At 49.2% G+C, this 19,321-nt stretch overlaps 1 pseudogene; it reads left to right on the top strand.

Annotated features, from left to right (window-relative positions):
• LOC129784366 (hydrocephalus-inducing protein homolog) overlaps positions 1–19,321 on the top strand; it is an 80,239-nt pseudogene that overhangs the window by 38,563 nt on the left and 22,355 nt on the right.

Raw genomic sequence — 19,321 nt, 5'->3', positions numbered from 1 at the left:
GCTGCCTGGCCCTGGAAGCAGGGGGTCCCCAGCACCGTTTCCTCCCCATTGCTGCTTGCTAGGCGTGGGGCAAATGCCAGCAGCCTCGTAGAATCATAGAATGATGGAGGTTGGAAAAGACCTTGAAGATGACCAAGTCCAACTTAACCCCGGATTGCCAAGCCCACCACTAAACTGTGTCCCGAAGCACCACATCTGTGTGTTTGTCAAACGCGTCAGGGGTGGTGATTCCAGCCTGCAGCGTGGAGAAGCAAGCCCTGCCGGAGCCGTCTCCTCCCTGGCAGGCTCCCGCCAGCCCCCCAGTCCCGAAGGCTGGCCAGCAGCTGCTGCTTAGGCTGCCCGCACTCAGGGGGCTGCTGCAGGGGGGTTTGGTACTGAGCACCGGAGAGCTACTGGGATGTGTGGTTTGGGTTGGTCAGTAAGCGTGATGAGCTGGCCTCAGATCTTCCCCTTCCTCTAAGCCAGCACCAACACTTGCACGATAGACAAGATCTCCTTAGGGCAACGTAAGCATAAAAAATAATAACAAAAGAATTTCTTGGGTAGATCTGGAAGAACTGGCTGGGGATCACTGTATTTAGTGCGGCAGCAATGCTCAGGGTGGCAGGGGATGTCAGAAGAGGATCTGGGTCTTCTGCCCTACGCAGGACGGCCTGAGCCACTGCCCTGAGGTGCCTCTGCCCTTCTCGGCCTAACCACAGGCAGCTTCTCTGTGCTGCAGCAGCCTCTGGAGCTGTGAGTGATAACCGCCAGCTTGAGAAAGCACCGAGGTTTCATCACAAATGGGGGAAAATGAGGCATGAGATCACAGGAAAAATCAAGGCATATGAAACATGATTAATTAGGGAGCTGATGTGGAGCTCTTCAGTCACCTGTGGCACGACAGAGAGTTTGGTGTGGTGTGTTAGAGCCATTTGGGTTTGGTGAAGATGACGGTAACTACAGAACCGGGTGTGCTCGGCTGGCAGCAGGGCAAGCACAGCCTGTGCATCTCGGCCGCGGTGGGAAACTGTGGTAGGGGCTGCATCGCGTTGCAAATGGGCCGAGGGGAATTGTCAGGGGCGTTGCTGACTGCTCAGCTCCTGCACAGATCAGCATGGGGTTCCCAGCCGGGAATGTCGGTGTGTTGGGGTGCTGAATCCCTTTCTTCAGCTGAAATTGATGCTGGGCTTAGCTGAATCAGCTTACGTTGGTAAATGAGGCCACCTCTGCAAGGGCTTGGCGGTGTGTTAGTGGCCACTGTACACACGCAGGAAGCTCATTAAATCCCAGCCCTACGTGTTTATTGATGTTTGAGGCTGAACGAGTAACGGCAGCACGGATGTGCCATCACCTCTAGGCATCTCAGCTACTCGCAAGAGTAAAACATTACCTTGCTGTGATATTAGTCTGTGGTTTTGTGCAGACTTTGGAGAAGACAACCACCTCTGCATGCCTCTCTTCTCTTTCCTTTAAGAACCCCCTTTCTACCGAAGGTCTTGTCATCTTGCCAGGCTGGCACTACCATCAGTAGCTTCCAGGAACTTGTTTGAAAACAAAATGAAAATCCTATTGACTTAGCCTCTAGATCAAGCCTTTTTCTTTGTCTTTTCTCTCTGCAAACCCACGGATGGATGTGGATAGGCAGCAGGGTTTAGCTGAGGTTCAGCCCTTGCTGTGTTGCGTTTCACATTCCTGAGATCACTCAGGTTGCTGAGCCCTCGCGGTTTGTGCCGACTCCAGCCGGAGCGGAGGAGGCTCAGGACTTGCCTGAGCAAACCCTCTGCCTCGCTGCATCTTGACCTGAGCTGTGCCTGTGTCGTGCAGGGTACCAGGGTGGGAATGCCAAAACCATTTCTGGTTTTAACCTTGGTCTGGTGTGAGCGTTCACAGCGGCTCTGATGTCGCAGTGTGTTCGGTTCCTATCGAGCTAAATTCACGGCAACAGCCCCATAGCTTCTGGTGGCCACCGCTGTGTGCCACTGCTGGTCAGGTCTGTAGCTCTTCATCGCCGTGCAATTCTCCGATCCTTCAACACCAGGCAGGCTGGTAGTGGCTTCTTACCAGTGCTGGGAGGTGGGGAAACCTTCTGCTTCCCTAAGCAGCAGCCTCTCTTGGCTCCAAAGCTTTACTGTAGTGCGTGAACTGATGTAATTATTTCCGTTTGTGTTTAGTGCTAGCAGATGCAGACAAACTTGTTTTGTTTGGTGATTTTTAAAGATCTTGTTTCCTGTGTTATCCTAAGGTGTAAGCCAGGCTCTGACGCCGTGGTTATTACAAGAGGCTGCTCCAGCTTTTCCTTGGACTGCCAGGCATTTAAGAACTTTGCAAAGGGATTTTCCTTTCTGCTTGCCTCAGGTCGTGGGTGCATGTTGTGCTTTTCTTCCTTCACTTGTGAGAATTCCCAGCAGGATTGGCTAGTTTCTGTTGGACTTTTATGTTCTTGTATGTCTGCTTCAAAGCGAGTGCAGGGTGGCATATACTGTAGGCAAAAAAAGGTGTAAATAGGAGTTGAGGCAATTATATGTTGACTTTGCATCTTAATCGTAGCAGTGCTGCAACGGACTGAGGATTGGTAACTAATACGTTATACAAATAATTGGTTATATAGGCTTTTATGGTTCAAATCAATTAGATTGATGGGTGAGTATAATTGCTCTCCAAAGTGTTCCTTTATGTCAGATCAGCTAACAGTTAACAACTGTTTCCTGTCTTTGTTCCCCTTTTCCACAACTGCCTGTAACAATGATTTTTCTTTATATATACTGTTTTAGATAAGGTTGTTAAATTTCTTGCAAACAGAGTATGGCCTTCGCCCCTCTCTAGGGCCTTCTGTTTCAAAGCCGATGGTCTGTCGCTTTGAGGGTAGAAGAAGAGGAATTAAGTTTGTGCTTCATTTGCTTGATCGTTTTTTTTTTTGTTAGTCATGGCTTTATATCTCCCAAACTATGTAACACCCCTTCTGACAACAATGCTGCTAAAGCAACCCGTGGCGTTGACTGCATGAGCACGGCTTGGGGGTGGGTGCTCGGAGGGTTATTTGGAGTTAAAAGTCTCCTTTTGGCTCTTTTGTTCATCCCCAGAAGCAGACTTCCATGTGACGCCGCCTATCCCGTTCTTAGCCTGTGAAGGATTTCTGGGAGAATGTAGTTTTCATCTCTTTGCAGGGCATCCTGGACTGCAGCTTGTCTCTTCTATCATCAGTGGAAATCACTAGTATGTTCTTAGGTGCCATGAACCCTGGATGCGTTTCGGGGCAGAACTGACCATTCATTAGTCTCCTTTCCTGGTGGATCAATCAGCGTTTGCTGAGAAGCAGAAGAGTAGCTTGAAGGGTGATTGATTTATGAAGTGGCGTATTAAGCATGTCTTTGCCAGGCAATCAGAAGGAAGGTTCCTGCCCTGTCTTTCCCCGTGGGCCAAAAGCAATGTTTCAGTGATCAGCAACCCCAGCGTATCATGGCTGTAGTACCAATAATGATTATATATAGCCCACGGCATCCTGGATATGCGGCAGCGCTGTCTTGTGTTATCCAACAGTTTCATTGTCCTTTCAGTCCATTCTGCGAGGCTCCTTCACACTGGGCAGCACAAAGGCTCTGTGCTGGCTCCCAGATATTCCTGCGCTGGAGTATTCCATCCCGTAAGAAAGCCAACAGCCCTTCCTAAGCACGGTGTGGAGGAGGTAATGGGGAATCCTTTGGGTGCTCCATTACAGGAGGATGCACAACAAGGAGCCTGGTGGAAAGCAAGGTGACTCCTAAGTGCAGGAGAGCCGTCTGAAGAGCCTGCGACCTGTCCCGTAGACGCTGTGGCTGGTCATTGCTCTCCATCTCCCTTTTCCTGCCCATCTGTTGTCTCACGGTGGCTTGCAGTGCTCTGGGGTAGCAGATCCTTTCCTTGCGATGGGCTGCATGGGCTCAGAGGGGGCTTTGCTGGGGGCTTTAGCTGTTGACAGCATCAGCTGTGGCAGCAGTGATGATTAGGGTGCCCTGAGCTTTGTTGTAGCCTGGGCAATGGTCCTGTAGAAACCCCTGTGCTGGCAGCAGTTATTTAATGGTGAGGTTTATAAACAAGCTGCTCCTAGGGCTGGAGTAACTAGCACGATGGTTTTAATGATGTCTGAAGGTAGCTCATGAGCACTGCCTCCGAGAAGCACTTAAAAATGACTGTCGCTGCCCTGTGTTTTGCTCTAGTGCTGGAAATAGGAGCGTGGGGACTGACAGGTGGCCTTTGTCAGAGACCCAGCACACTTTGTAGGTGATGCCATTAGCTTCCTGACAGCAAAACAGCTCAGAGCAGCGCTCCTGACTCTGACCGAGGTAGCTCTGTGGGAGGTGCAGCCAAAAGCATATGGTGGGGAGGGCTGGATCCAGCCGCAGGGGACTCCTCTCGCTTTCCAGAGATCGTTAGCCTGGTGAAGTGACTCCCTTCTCCGGTGGTGAAGTGGTACCAGCAGACCTTTGCATGCTGTTTGAAAAACCAGAATATGCTGGTGATGGTGAGGCAGCTGGGTATCGTGATAGTAGCAGGAGCAAAAGAACTGCTCAAAGGGTCGATGTGGAGGTACAATGACACTTCTACTCGGCTTTCGTTGCTTGCTTGTATTTTCAGTGAAAAAGCAGCAGGACCTGTCTCTTTTAGAAGAGGTGAGAGCCAGGCATAGTTTTCTGACAAACTGGGCAAATTAACTTAAACTTGCTTTCCCTGTTACCCAAATATTCTGAACCTGACTGTCATGCACTCCTAAAAAGGTTTAAAATCCAAATTCAGCGAGGAGGGAGTTACAGGGATAGAGGGAGAATATTACGGTGAGGACGAAAGGCAGCAGAGTGCTGTTCTGTTTCTCTTCAGTCTAATCCATCTGGCTACCAGCTTCCTAATATTTAGAGCAGTAATCGATGGAGGAAGGTACTGGCTGTTGAATGCTGGGAACGCATTCTTCATAAAACCTGAAATTTGTTTTGAAATCTTGTTCAAGGATTTGCTTAATATTCGGAAAGATATTTTAGCTCTTCTGTAAATTCCCTCTCCTCCTGCACAACAGGCCCCCCAGAGGATGACCCAGTGCTGGGTTTCTTACTTTCAGATAGTTAAAAGTTACCATGATGTGCTGAGATACCGGTGGCCATAGCCATGCAGATGGATGCTGGAATAAAACACGGTGGTGTTCCCGCTGTCTCAGAGAGCATCGCTCAGGAGTGCACAGCCCAAAGCACCTGCTCTACTGCTGTGTAAGAAGCCTCTCTTTTAATTTCAAGTTCAGGTGTTGCTTTGTTCAGGTTGCAGAGTGAGCTGTGTCCTGCTGTCTCTGGGAAATACGTCAAAAGCATGTAAGAATGAGAGAGCTGACAGCCTGTAATAAGATCATCGTGTTGTGTAAGTAACGATAGGGCAGGTACGTCTGGATTCAGTAAATGTGCTTTCATGGCAGCAAAGCATCCCAAAGCACAGACCCACGGACATTACCCCATCAGGTGAAATACCTAGGGCTACATTGCTGGTACAGTACAGAGATTGTTTTGTTGTTGTTTTTTTCTTTTCCTCCAGACTTATATATTAAACCATCAAGAGTCTTAAATAAATGTCACATCTAATTTGGCACCCAGGCCATGAAGCCTGCAGCTGCCCTGGGCCAACCCTGACAGCTCTGCTGTGTCAGTTTATCTGCCTGGCAGAAAGACCTGCTGCTCCCTCCTGACTCGCTGGCGTCTGCACGCTCTCGTCTGTACCGGGAGGTTTGTGGGTTTACACAGTCAGCACGATGCCAGATCCTTCTCTCTGTGGTAGAAGGTGCTCCGGCAAAGCCCTCCAGCCTTCAGAAGCGTCCTCGGTGCCTGCAGCTGGGAGTGTAAGTGCTCTCCAGGAGAGCAGCGGTAGGGGATGCTTAGCAAAGCGTGTAGAAGCAGGCAGTGCATATGCTTTCTCCCTCGTGGGCCTTGGAGGCAGCATTTTTCTGTGCTGGAGGCTTTATTCACGTCTTTGTTTAATCGCTTCTGATGGTTTTACCTTCCAAGCCTTTGTCCAGTTGCTTTGTGGATTTATAGCGATGAGCGCCTGTAGGCACCTATGGCAGTACGTTCCAAAGGAAGGAATATTCCTAGGAAAAGTACTAGAACTACTTTTCTCTCATTTTAACTAATACCATTTCAGGCCCTCGGGTTCCTGTTTTACAACAAATTGTGACAATTTTTTCCTTGTTCACTTTTTCCCAGGCCATTCATACTTCTACAAACCTACCTATCTCCTGTGTGGTTTCTAGGTTGAGGAATCCTGTTCAGTCTTCGTATAGAAGCTGCTCTGTACTTCGGAGAAGGGCAGAAATTTCAAAGGCTTCAGCCTGGTTTTTAAGATCAGAACTATACCCATTATTTCAAGACCCACCTGGCCATGGGTTTAGACAGCGAGATCATGATAGTTTTCGTGGAGTTCATTTTGCAGTAGTTGAAGATGTCAACATCAGGCTAGACAGGAACTCCTTGACAGCTGGGAAGACCTACATCACGCTGTCAAACCACAGATCCGTGGTCATCCACAATCGGAGTAAAGTCATAGCCCACTCCAGTGGAAGGCTTTTGTTAGTCAAGAAGAGGAGGATCAGGAGAAGCTGAGGTTCATTGGGAAGATTCATTTAAGTAAGACACGCTGCCCAAGGGTAAAACTAACGTACGGCCTCAGAGGGATGTTGGTGCTTTTTTGAATGGCGTAGGACAAGTAAACCATCCACGACACCAGGGTGTCCCCCCCTGGGCTTCAGGGTAATGGAGCTCAGTGCTTCCCATTCCGGTTCCATCCATGTTCCAGCTCATGTTTTGGGGAGGAAAGGTTGCATTTCCTCGGAGAGCAAATTCCCATCTGTGGGAGCCCTAAGTCAGTGAGGCCAGGTGCCCCGGGCTCGCAGAGGGTCTGTGAGGCTGAGGAAGGTGTCGGCACTCCTTACCTGGGACTGCGTTGAGCGGTAGCACCTAACAGCTGCAGGCAGCGTACCTGTTGTGATATTCACTGCAGTTTCTTCCCCTCCAGCTTTGATAAGATGGCAACCTTCTTCAGCCTTCTTGTCCAGTAGTGCGCAGGGCAGGGTGCTTTGCTGGCCCCGAACGTTGAGGCCATCCGGCTGTAGGATGCTGAATTGCCTTGCGCTGTCCCGGCTTCCAGCACAGCGAGGTATCCCTGCCCCTTCTCCGGGGCTCGGAGAGTTCGGAGGTGGAGGGTTCTGCGGGGAAGGCAGGGCAGCACAGGACTTGGAAGTGCCTTGGGGCGTCAGCACCTGTGTCTTCGTGGTGCTGAGAGGTGGGGCAGGCTCTCCACAGGGTGTCTCTGAAGCTTTGAAATTCCGTTTGGGGCAGCAGGGAAACACTTCTAGCCCAAGGGGATGCACTGGAAAAGACACTTAGAAGCTGGGGTGATTTAGGGAGTCCTTGTGTGCCTTCTCAGAGTTGAATGGCTGTAGGTGTGTAGGAGTTAGTCTGAACCCAGAGCTGGTCAGGAAACTGCCTTCAGCTGGAGAACTTTTTGAGGGCTTCTGAGCAAATAAAGTTCAGTGTAATTAGGTCAGAAATGCCTTGAAGGCCAAAACTAGTTTTCCACTCTTCTCTGTTTTTAATTGCGCAGTGTGTGACTTCTGTGCAAGATCAGTGTGTTAACAGAAAAAGTCTCATGACCTTCTCTTAGTACGTCCCTGCGCCATTCTTTTAGCATCTCTTCCCACCTGCCTATCTCAGATGGGACCCTGAGTGATCCTCTCTCCCCTCAGAAGCAACCAGGTTTCCCCACAGTTAACTTCAACCCATTTTTTTCCAATGGCACTTGATCTTATGCCAGCTCGTGTTCTGTACTCTGAGCAGAGTGCTTTGTTCTTCCTTACTTGCAGTCTTAGGGGTGGTCATAGCTCCGAGGCCTCTGTGCTGCTGTAGCAGAAGCTTTTGAGATGTCAGAGCAGAGAGGACCTTTCCAATGGGAGGAGGCAGTTCAGCACCCTGCGCTTGGCTGTCACCCCAAAAGACCTGGATCATCACAAGGTCTACCCAGGGGTTTGCTCTGTCTCCCTCCTGCAGGACTTTCTGGGATTCAACAATGGAATTATTGTCTGTTGATGAAGGCTTAGTTGAGGGTTGCTCATCTCGGTGCCTGGAAGCCCCCCTCATGCACAGCGCTGTAGGTCAGCCGTGGAAAAACATTTCTCATGACACTCCACAGGGAGCAAGCCAAAGAAAGTATTTTTGGCACTGGTGACAGCATTTGCCCGAGGCTCTGTCTGCGTGCTGCTAGTAATGTCCATGGCTGTGTTTCCTTTCTAAATGTATTGGAATTTAGCTGGGTGGTGATTGCGGTCCTGTTTATACCACGTTGCCCTGATGTGCTGTGTATGGAGCCTTCCCCTCATTGCCCTCGAGTAGTCACCTGCTGGTCCTTGGTGGCCAGGGGACTGGAGCGTGAAGGGGGCACATCCACGTGCCAGCTGGGAAGCAAGTGCTCTGCAGCAGTGCTCCCTTCTCACCTCTCGGTTGCGAGCTTTAAACACTAGAATGATTGCTGCTACAACTACCGAGTGAGGGAGAGGTGACCTGTGTCAAAGCTCTGTGGAGAAGGCCAAAAAGAGAAAAATGTTGAAGTGGTTCAAGGCTGGATGTAAGGGTTTGCATTCAGAGATGCTGGTCCTGCCTTCGTTATTGGGTGATGCTAGGCAAAGTCCCTTCACCTCTCGGGGCCTCTGTCTTCATGCATATAAACCCATTAATTTCACTGAAGTGATGCAATGCCTGAAAGTCCGTGAGTTGGCTTTTCAAATGCTCTGGGATCCTCTGCTGGATGGCAGTGTAGGCAGTGGAGCAGATCTAGTTTGCTTATCCCTGCCAGTCCAAAAGGGAAGGTAAAAAAGAGTGATGCTGGTAACCTGCAGCTGAATCCCAGCTGCTCTCCCCTTGCCAGCGAAGCACTGCAGTGTGTGCTCCTTCATCTTCATCCATCTCCCCGAGCACCTCTACGGGAGGAAAAGCCATCTGAGGGTGTTGGTGGGTTGTCCATTAGTCGTGGCAGTAGCTTTGAGCCAGGAGGCTCTCCTGAGGGCTGCTAGCTTTCAAAAACCTCCTCTTAGCTCGTGAGTGTGGCGTAAAACTACCTGCCGTGCCAGTGAACAAGTGATAACCTGATCTGCCTGGGACCCCGTGGCTTGGGGTCAGCCCCTTGCTGAGCTGCTCCTGCTGTTCCTCCCCCAGTGCGTGGCTGCTCCTGCGCTTACGCGACAGTCTCTGCAAATATGTTGTTTATTAAATGATCTGCTTGGTTTGTGTCTCCCCATGGCTGCAGGTGCTGTCTCAGGCTGCAGAAGCAGGAGGAGAATGAGAGGGATTCTTTTCTCAAGCAGTGTGCAATGGACCCCACGCTCCAAGAACGCCTTTCCCTTCTCTCCCGTGCCTTCCAGAACCAGAGGGCAAAGGTGCGAGAAGACTCTATGCTTTTCTCCAGTGATATTTTTGCCATTGAGCCGGTGGTAAGCGATAGCTGAGAACCTCTCTTCCTCCTCCTCCTCCTCCCTGAATGAGGTCACTTGGCAGATACCCGCGTCAGCGTCTTGATGTGCCGAGAGGGAAGACATGAGGTTTCTAGTGAGGCTGGGAGAGGTTGTTGCAAAAAGCGTTTCTAAACAGTGAGCTCCTGGCAGGCGGCGAGAGCCTGCCTAAAGCTGAGCTCTGCTGCAAGGGCTATAAATTAAGGGCACTTCATAAGTGTCCTTACAGTGTTCAGGGGTACTGATTATTATATATAAGGGCAGGCCTTACACGTAGCGTATGGGGATTAACCATGGGCATTAGTTCACCTATTGAAGAATGAAAAGGTCCTCTATGGAAAGGAGGCCAAGTTCAGCCCGTTTAATCACGGAAAGACCAATCCCTTCATATAATCTGGATTTATACCATGTGTGACTCTCCCTCCCAGCATCGTCTGTGAGCCTGCACGCAAGGCTGGCAGCTTTAAACGAACTTTTTGAGTTTCATTGCAGACTTGGAGAAAACTTTTTGCTTTTGTGTTTGCGCAGTCAAAACCTCATGTCCTTCAATGAAACAGAGCCCTGACTGAGTATTTGCATGGTCTGAGATGAAGAATGCCTGCTGCCTGAGCAATGCAAAATCCCTTCTCATCCTGTTGCAAACGCTAGAATAATCCGAGCCTCTTCTTTCTTTTATAGTAGGTGAAACCATTATTTTTTTTTTTTTAAGGAAGGGGATCTTGTTCTCTTCTTGGTTACTCCTATAGCCCGAATGAGGCTGAGAGCCCCCCATGTGAGCACAGCTGCAGTTTCACACCACTGCAGCTGAGAGCAGCATGATGGGACCAAGAGCCTGTGTCATAGCAGCGGGGGTATTGCAGAGAGCGGGAGCCGATCGCCTGAGCTGTGCCAGCTGGTTTTGGAGCATGTCCCAGGGCTCCTGCTTCATTACAACTGGGCTAGGTCTCCATAACGAGCTTAACCTGCTCTTGGGCTCCTGAAGTGCATTAGGGTGAGGTCCAGCAGCCTGGCTGCCCGCTGAGTCCTGGTGCTCCGTGTAGCGCTGTACGGACCCAGAGTGTAGCCTGGCCTCAAGTCTCGAGTGGAAACCTTTCCTGAATGGCTGTGTTGATGTTACAGTTTGCTTAGGACTGGGTGTAAGTGGGATACTACAGGAGTCGTTCCCCTCCTGGCTGGTTCAGCATTATCAGTCTTTAGATTTCCATTAATTCCATGATTTATGGAACAATGGGTTTCACATTCATAGTTTTGCTGATGTCTGTCTTCCCCCCTGGCGTACGGGTGTCTTCACATCAAATGTTAGTCTTTTTTCCTATCAAATGTAAAATCTAAAAATCCACTGCTGCTGACTTCCACAACCTTCTCCCCGGTGAGAGTCCCGTAACTTGTAGCGTGGACAGAGACCCTTCTTGCAGCGCCGTGTAAATCTGCTGGAGGGGCCCCACCAGAGCTGGGACCTTGCTGCCTCGGACCTTCTGGCCAAAAGCGGCGGCTGCTCTTCTCACCTATCACCTGTGGTGCCTGGGAGCACCCTATAGAAAGAATCAAACCCTTGGAACAAGTGGCTGGAGGTTAGGAGGCCGCTGGAGGGACGATAGCCTTGGAAAGGCTCTCTGGGCAGGGTGGCTTTGCAGGGTTTGTGCAGCAGCTTTGCTGTGTAAGCGGGCCGTTAGCTGCCAGGGGTTGCTCTCAGTGGAAGCTGCAGCAGGCTATTTCGGCCTGTATAAGCTTAACTTGCTGATGAAAATAATAAGAGAAAAGAGGAGGAGCGGTTTTGCAGTCAGCCTGTGACCATGAACGTTTTGAGCAGCCGTCCAAGCCTGTGGGAAACAAGCTGTTCTGTAACTCTGACTTCCTGAGTGCATCTCAAAGTTGATTTATTTTTGCAAAGACACATGGTATGTCAGCAGAAGCATCTGTGGTAGAAGCCCAGGTGGCTCTCAAAGGACAAAGTCCTTGCTTTTTGCTGCACCTTCCCCACCACAGCTTAGCTGTAAGTCACAGTACAGACACGTGGGAGCTGACTCCTTGGAAATGGAAACCAGAGGAAAGGGAGGAAAAGGATTTGTAATCATTGCTCTTACCTTGACAAGTCATCACTGTCTTGTCATTGCCTGGTAGCGACTCCTCAGTGCCACGTGTCAGCTCTGAGCCGATGGAGGTGGTCTTCAAGATGTGCAGGTTACGCAAGTGCTACTGCTGTTGGTGCAGAGGTTGGGCCAGGAGATAACAGCGATATTTGTTCCTGCAAACGTCCACCTCAGCTGAGGTGCCCAGCTGGTCCCCATCCAAATGAGAGGGGACTGCAGAGCACTTTGGTTTTTGGCAGAAGGCGCCAACTCCAGTGGGAGCTATGGTCCATCCCTCCGCTCGCTGTGGGTTCGGTTATTGATGGGAAGGGGCAGATACTGGCTTTGGCGCTGCCTCTTCCCTGAGTGCCCTGAACTAACAGGATGCACTTTGGGGAGTCACTTCAGTACTTGTGTTGCCAGCTCTGCCTTTGGGGGTTTTGGTGTGCTTTGAGCAGTGTTTTCCTTTCCATGGATCACCTTCTCCCTCCACCAAACAAAGCAGGCCGACAGTTGGTGGTGCCCCACTTTCCAAGACCAGCTTTTTCCTTTTCAGGCTGGTGGAGGTTGAGGAGATTCGCATTATTTAGGGGCTGAGGGAGGGGAAATAGGATCTGCATCTATTTATGGTTGGTCTCCTTACTGAGGTCACTTCTGTAGCGGTGAGTCATGGTGTGCCGTCCCCTCGGGTATCACGTTGGCATATGCTGTAGCAAAGCCAGGGCACAACAGCAGGAGTTTTTGTGCTGGATCATCATACATCCACCGTCTGTATTTTATGCCACCTGCCAGCTGCAGCCTGCCTGAGGCTGACATTAAGCCAGAAGTGTTGCAATATCGTGTTCACAGCACTGCATAGTTGCATTTCTGTCCTGGCAAGCATCCACGGTAGTTTTCCATGATCTGACTCAACTGCCATCTTACGGAGAATATGCTAGCCGCGGCAGACCGCTGGCTCCTGCCGTGTCCTAGGGCTGGTACGCCTATGTAGCAGTAGCCCGCAAGGGTGAGTAGTGAAGTGTATCCTTTTAACCAGCAATTCTTTCTTCCCCGTGGGGTAGCAGGAATGTGAGGAACCTTTCCAACAGCCTATTTTCATTTCCCAGGAGAAATAGGTCACAATATTTTCCAGTTTTATGGTCTGACATACAGCAGTAATGAAGGGAGAAATGACAAAGGTTTCCCAAAACAGTCATGTCCTTCACAATTTTTTTTTAGCCACAGAATAGTAGAATAATGTGTAACTGATGATTTCTTCTTGCCCTCTCCCTTTGAGTCAAACAGTCTGGCGTGCAGCTTCACTGACAATACAGGGAAGCTGATTGTGGACGTACTGCCTGAAGTTTCTGTCCAAATACGTTGAATCCTGGAGAATGGTGATTTCATGTCAGAAGCTCAAGAGGTTTGAGTCTGTTAACTGCTGGTGCAGGTTTTCTTGGGAGTGAGGATATGAGTGCAAAGCTCCATCAATAATGCTGCGTTAGGATTGTTGCAGAGAGCTGTGCGGGTGCATATGAATGGATGGGTTGTGTTGCTCGTCCGTAGGCTTGTCTCCTCTGATGCCTTAGAGCAGTCTCATCTGACTGTGCCTTGGGATCCAGCAGCACCCTGGGTGTAGGGAGATATGTCCCTTACCAGGATCTTACTGCACCACTGACTGGCTTCCTGGAGCATGGCAGGACATCTGGTGAGTTATACAGCGTACAGAGAGATGCCAGCAACACTGCAGCAATCACCGTGGTCTCGGTGGTGTTGGGCAAATCATCCCGCTGGGGCCTCGGCCGCTGGGAATAACACCTGCAGGGACCCATCGCCACTCCCTCGCTGTTTGAAGATTTACGCTTGCAGGGTTCTCCCAGGTTCTTGCTGAAGCTGGATTTTTTTTGTGCAGCGGAAGTTCACCATTTTGGTGTTCGGTTTGGGTTATTTTGAGCCAGGATCACATTCTCGTGTCAGAGAAATGCCACGTGGGCACTGACCCAGCTCCGGTTCCGCTTCCGACAGCAGCGGTGATGCAGGAACGGGAGGAGGCCAGGACAACTAGGGCTTTGTGTCATGGGCAATGTCTCATACCCCCTGTGGAGACCTGCAGGCAGCTGGAGCAGATTGCAAAGCCCTGATATTCCTCTTCTGCCAGTTGTTGCCTGCAAGCAGAGGGAGGCTTGGACAGTGAGCCCTGGCCGGGGTAGCCAGCCCTGACGGGACCTTGCCTTTGTTTGTGAGCTGGTTTACAGATCTCTTCTGCAATGATGAAGGCAGGCATGGTTTTCTTTCTTTCTATCTTTGTAACTGAGAATGGAAAAATCCATTTGACTTGCTGAATCTCTTCTGATCTGAGAAGACGTGTTCACATGGCTGTAGTGACACAGGGATATAAGGGAAGGTTTGGAGGGAAACCGTATCTTTTCTTTAGGTCAGCTGGCACTTCTGAAGAGATCCTTGATATGCCGAAGCCAGCCAGTTTAGTTCCTTTATTATAGCCCTAATTAAAAAAAAAAAAAAAAAAAGGCAAGCCTTTACCGGGTGCTAGTTAAGGTAAGGGACTTAATTTTTTTCACAGCTGCTTCCAAAGTCTTACACATTTTGTAAGTGTTGTTTGCTCCTTGCTCATCATTGATGCTCTAAATAAAGGCTTACAGGGCTGTGGTTGAAAACAAGAAATGTAACGTTTGAAGGTAAATGGTTTGTTGTCTCCTGTCTTAGGAGGGAGATGTCTGGCCAAATTCTTCAGTTGAAATTTATGTGATCTTCAAACCCCGAGAAGCCAGAGTGTATCAACAGTCTGCTGCGACATCTCAGGTACAGCTCCTTTCTCCTCCTCCTGCTACCCACAGCAAAGGCGAGGCACAAATACTCTTCCAGCCCAGTTGGTTCCCACGGAATTCCTAGGAAGAGCCGGTGGTCAGCAGGGCAGTGCCAGCACCTTCCTGCTGTCCCTGTGGCTCCCAGCTGGTCTGTGCAGAGCCAGGGCTTAGCGCGCCTGGCTCCGACCGCTGATCCCAGAGCAGCCAAAGCAGCGAGCTTTCATACCATGCATTCGTTGTGCTGCAAGGTGTTTGTAAAGGCAGAGAGGTACACAGCAGAAGAGCTTTGGTGGACGAGCACTAAGCCCCTATAGACCTCCAGGATGAGCCTTTATTACGTGGATGCACCATTGGGCTCCTGAGGCGGTAGGAGCTGAGTGAAACGTGCTCCCTGCCCCTGGGTCACCTCCCGCTCTCCAGGCGCTGCCAGACCGTAGTGGCTGAGCCCTGCTGAGCGCAGGGTGTCTGTGAACGTGCCACACGTGTGCTGCTGTCCCTGCGTGGGAATCGTCACCTCGTGGCTCAAGTCTATGCTTCATCTGGGTCGCGTGTTACAGGGCTCGCTGTCCTCAGCAGGGTGAGCACCCTCCCCAGAAGTCAGAGTGCGAGCAGCCTGCTAGACAAGCTTTATGCTCCTCCCGGCTGACAGAAGTGCTGTCAGGTCTTTTTCTGGGAGCGGTTATCACTGACCCACCGAGTTATGCCGCCTTTGCGCTTACAGAGGTGATGGCCTTGCTGTGCTGGCACGGGGCAGGGAATGCTTGCAGCAAGCTCCGTGGTTCAGGTTACCTTGTCCTTCCTCTCCGTCCGTGTGGTGCTGCTTGAGGTGTTTTTCAGGAGTGGGAGGTCCCTGTCAGATTTCCATCCAGGGAACGCTCTGGTTTTCCCCATCTAAGAGGAAGGAGGTGCGAGGCCCGTGGTCCCCAGCAGCCAGGCTCCCGTTCTGGAGGGTGCTGAGATCACTAACCCAGCTGCTTCGAGCCATTCCTTACTTCTCCAAGCTGACAGATACAAAGGCCATGAAACAGCTTTTTATTGATACGGTAATTGCGCAGGGTTTACTTGGCAAATGCCACCTACAGTAATTAACCAGGGCTCGTGTTAACAAACCGCCTTCCTGGCCGCCAGCTGCAGTTGTTAGAGCTGTGGAAGGAAAGGGTTGATTTAAAAAGTTGCTCCCAAGGGAATCCTGGCTCAGCGCTGTGCTCCTGGCCCTGGGATTTTTGCTGTGGTGGTGGGGCTGTCCATCACTTTGCTGCAGGGATCTCCAGGGGTTGTGCCTGGAGAGCTTTTGTTGTTGTGGCAGAGAAATAGGAAAATTACTTACATGCAACCTGGGAGTTACAGGAAACAGAGCTGGGCAAGCGATTGGTGTTTAGAAAGAGGAGCCTGCTCTGGAAAAACCCTCGTGGTCCCTCAGGAGATCTGAACTCTTCCATGGGCCCCTTGGGAGAGGACCTCAAGGAGGTCACCTACCCCCCATCCCTCACAAAACGGAGCTGAGCCGCTGTATCGTCAGGGTGGAGACTGTCCCAGGGTGCAAAAAGAGTTTAAAGAAGAAACCCGTGATCTTTAACTAGGGAGTCATTAATTTTGCTTCTTGACGACTCTGAGCAGTGTGACTGCCTTCCTCGTGCATTTGCATGCCAGTCACAGATCCCTTTGGAGGACGATTTGCAGACAGCGTGTGCCCCTTGCAGGGAATATTTAGTAGCTTTGCCCTAGTGCAGCACTGTGAAATTGCAGTTGGATCTCGAGCCCCACGGGGAAGTGGCTGGCCTCCATGTGTGTTTTTGCAATTGCCTCCATAAATTGCTTAGCCGAACGCTTCTGGATCAGGTGATTTACAGAACTCATCAGCACTGTGCAACTTGCAAAGCCAGCGGTTAAGAAGTGGTTTGAAATTTGTTTTGTTTAAGCTCAAAATGAACTTTCTTAGTTATTCATGCAAATAAAGCCATGGCTCTTGAGTGCTGGAAGGAAGCACGTGGTGGGGGGGCTCAATCACCTAAAATTCTTTTTTTGTTGTTTTTTTCTGGATATGGAAATGTACTGGGTTACATCTGATTTCTTCCAAAACCCATTTCTAAGCCGCTTTTGCAGGGAGAAGCAAAATCCTAAGTGCTGATCCCTCCTTCACTTGCCGTGTCCTACATCGTGTAAAACTGGATCTCTGTGTTGATGTGGTTGGTTGAGAATCACGTTCAAAACCAACCTCAAAACCTGGGGACGTTCCGTGGGCAAAAAAATGAGTGCCAGAAAGCAGCAGAAGTTAGGGACTTGGGAAACAGTTCTGTGCTGTTGGGCCACCCACACCCCTGTTTCTTTGAATGCCGAGTTGTAATCCCTCCATGATGTGCCAAGGTGTTAACCCGACTGAGATCCGAATTCTCACTCCACAGAACCAGGTGTGGCTTTGGGACTGAGGACAAGGAGGCTGCGGCCCCTCCATGCCCTGGTCCATGTGCTCTGGGACATGCTGTGGTGGGGGCATCACACGGTCCCAGCCCGGGGTACCCAGGCCTTGGCCAGCGGCTGGGTGCTCCTGGAAGCCCCAGCTGCTAGCGAGGAGCGGGACATACTCTCTTTTTTCTTTCTTTTTCTCTCGGCTGTCCTGAATGGTCTGTATTTTACTCTGCTCCTCCTCCTTTCAGGAGAGCACTCTCTGAGGTTCACCTGGAAGGAGAGAGCGTAAAACTCCCAGGGTTTCCTAAAGTTCCAGCATCAATGTAGGGGCAGAAGAAAGGATAGCTTCCGCAGACCTTCCAGGAGAGGCTGAGGGCCTGCTGCAGAAGGGAAAGAATGGCCACTGATTTTTTTTGATGATAGTGGCCGTGGGGCATGCCTCACCCATGATTATGGGCAAAACTTGTCCCTTGGAAATCTTTGTCATTTCCTAAGAGCTTTGATGGTTTAGAACATCAAGTTTTTAATGAAAATTAGGCCACATGTGATGCAAGATGGAAAAATCTTCTGAACAGCGAGCACCCAGTACTGCCTCTTTTCGGGTGTCTGTGCAATAGAAGTACACAGCCCTCTGATGCGTGCCTGAGCTGTGAAGTGTAACTCATCTCTGCTGTCAGCTGGGCTGCGGCTGGATCCACTGAAAAACCGCTGAATTCAGCAAAAGCTCCCTAGCTCTTCCTTTCTGGCTTTGGATGTGATCAAACATCCCCGTGCCACGGTTGCAAGCCCAAAGTCAGGGATCACTGAAAAGGCTGTTCCAGGAGGGTTTTTTCCGAGTTGTGATCTAGTCACACGTGGGCTGCTCTTTGCAATAAGAAGTTGGTTTGGACATTCTGGAATGACTAAGCAGCAGACTTTTATAAAAAAAGAAATCAACTTTCAGTCCCTAAGCTTTAGTTAATGGTGGGTGTCACACAAAAGGAGCTCAAAGGATAGAGGAATAGTTTTGCACAAAAGCCACAGTGACGGTTGTGTACAACTTCTGGGGCTACCTTCTGCTCCTTGTGCTACTCGCTTTCCGTACAAGAGTAGAATGGGATGGCAGTGTTACCGAAATCTCGGAATGAAGAACTTATCAACACCAATGTGATGTAGATAAGCAGACTTTTCTTTATGGACGGCCGGGTGCGTGAGTGAGTCCCCTCACGATCGACGCACACCATGGTTCAAAATCATACACCTTGTATAGAACTCATTCATACATATTCATTAAATATTCATGCATAATCGTAAGATTTCCCATAAATCATTAACATACTCTCCTCCCATATCCGATTCTGCACAGTAAAGGTTAGAAAGGTCCGGAAATGGGTCTGGGGTACGATTTGGGTAGGTGGTATGTGAGTCGGTGGTCTCGATCTCCCCCTGCCGGAATTACCTGCCACTTGAGGTAACTGTTTCTTGGCCGGCAACTATGGGTTGCTTCACTCGACTCTCCCCAGTTCACATAAATTCTCATTTTGACATGTTAGTACATCCTCCTAGGTTACATATAAACAATCATCTCAAATCTTAAGTCTGTTATCTAAGTTCTAAACATTCCTACTAGGTGATTCTGACCAATTCCTCCGGCCTTGGTACGGGGCTGTACAGAGGATTTTCTATAGCCGCTTTTTACTATAACTATAAGTTTCATTAAAATATATTTTCTTATCCTCTTGTATTTCTATTACATGATTGATTTTATAAAATCAAATAATCAATCAAATAAAGTCAATCTTAACTTATTAGCAAATCTATAACATTTCCCCATCCTCTTATATTTCTATTACATGATTGATTTTATAAAATCAAATAATCAATCAAATAAAGTCAATCAATCTTAACTTATTAGCAAATCTATAACATTTCCCCCCTTTGAAAGTGTTGAAAATCATTATTTCAATACTTTCACATTATTTACATATCATTTGTTTCAACATATTTTGGTGGTGGGCTATACCTTGGTGGACTGGTTGGTACTTCTCTCATGATCATACGATTGATTGCAATTCTATTGGTAAACTGCTTCTTCAAACATGCATATACCAACATGATCATCAAAAAGACAATCAGTAACAGAAACAAAGTTTTGATTAGGGATTGTATCCAAGAGCTCAAGTTCCTTCCTAATTTGTTAAAAATTTTCCCTAACCAGTCTTCTGACATATCTTCTTGAATTGATTCTGTTTCTTTTTCAATTTTATCTAATAAATCCAAATCATGTTCCACATCTTGTGTGACATTTGAAATGGGGATGCAACAGTGGTCCAGTTTATCTTTGAGATATCCACATACTCCATGTTCTTTAAGTAGGAGCATATCTAGTGCCATTCTATTTTGTAAAGTCATTCTAGAGGTCGCCTGTAATTGTATATTCAATTCCTTAAACCCCTTTTTGGTAACGTTTGCTAATTTTTCCACTTGACCAGTTAACTTATAAAGCCATGCTCTGTTTCTATATGATGCTATAGGATTTAAAAGTGATTCAATTGCCCAGCCAATTTTCACTCCTG

The sequence above is a fragment of the Falco peregrinus genome, chromosome 4, assembly GCF_023634155.1.
Source record: "Falco peregrinus isolate bFalPer1 chromosome 4, bFalPer1.pri, whole genome shotgun sequence".
Lineage (NCBI taxonomy): Eukaryota > Metazoa > Chordata > Aves > Falconiformes > Falconidae > Falco > Falco peregrinus.
The sequence above is the reverse complement of the archived record's forward strand: the minus strand, read 5'-3'. Positions and strand labels throughout refer to the sequence as shown.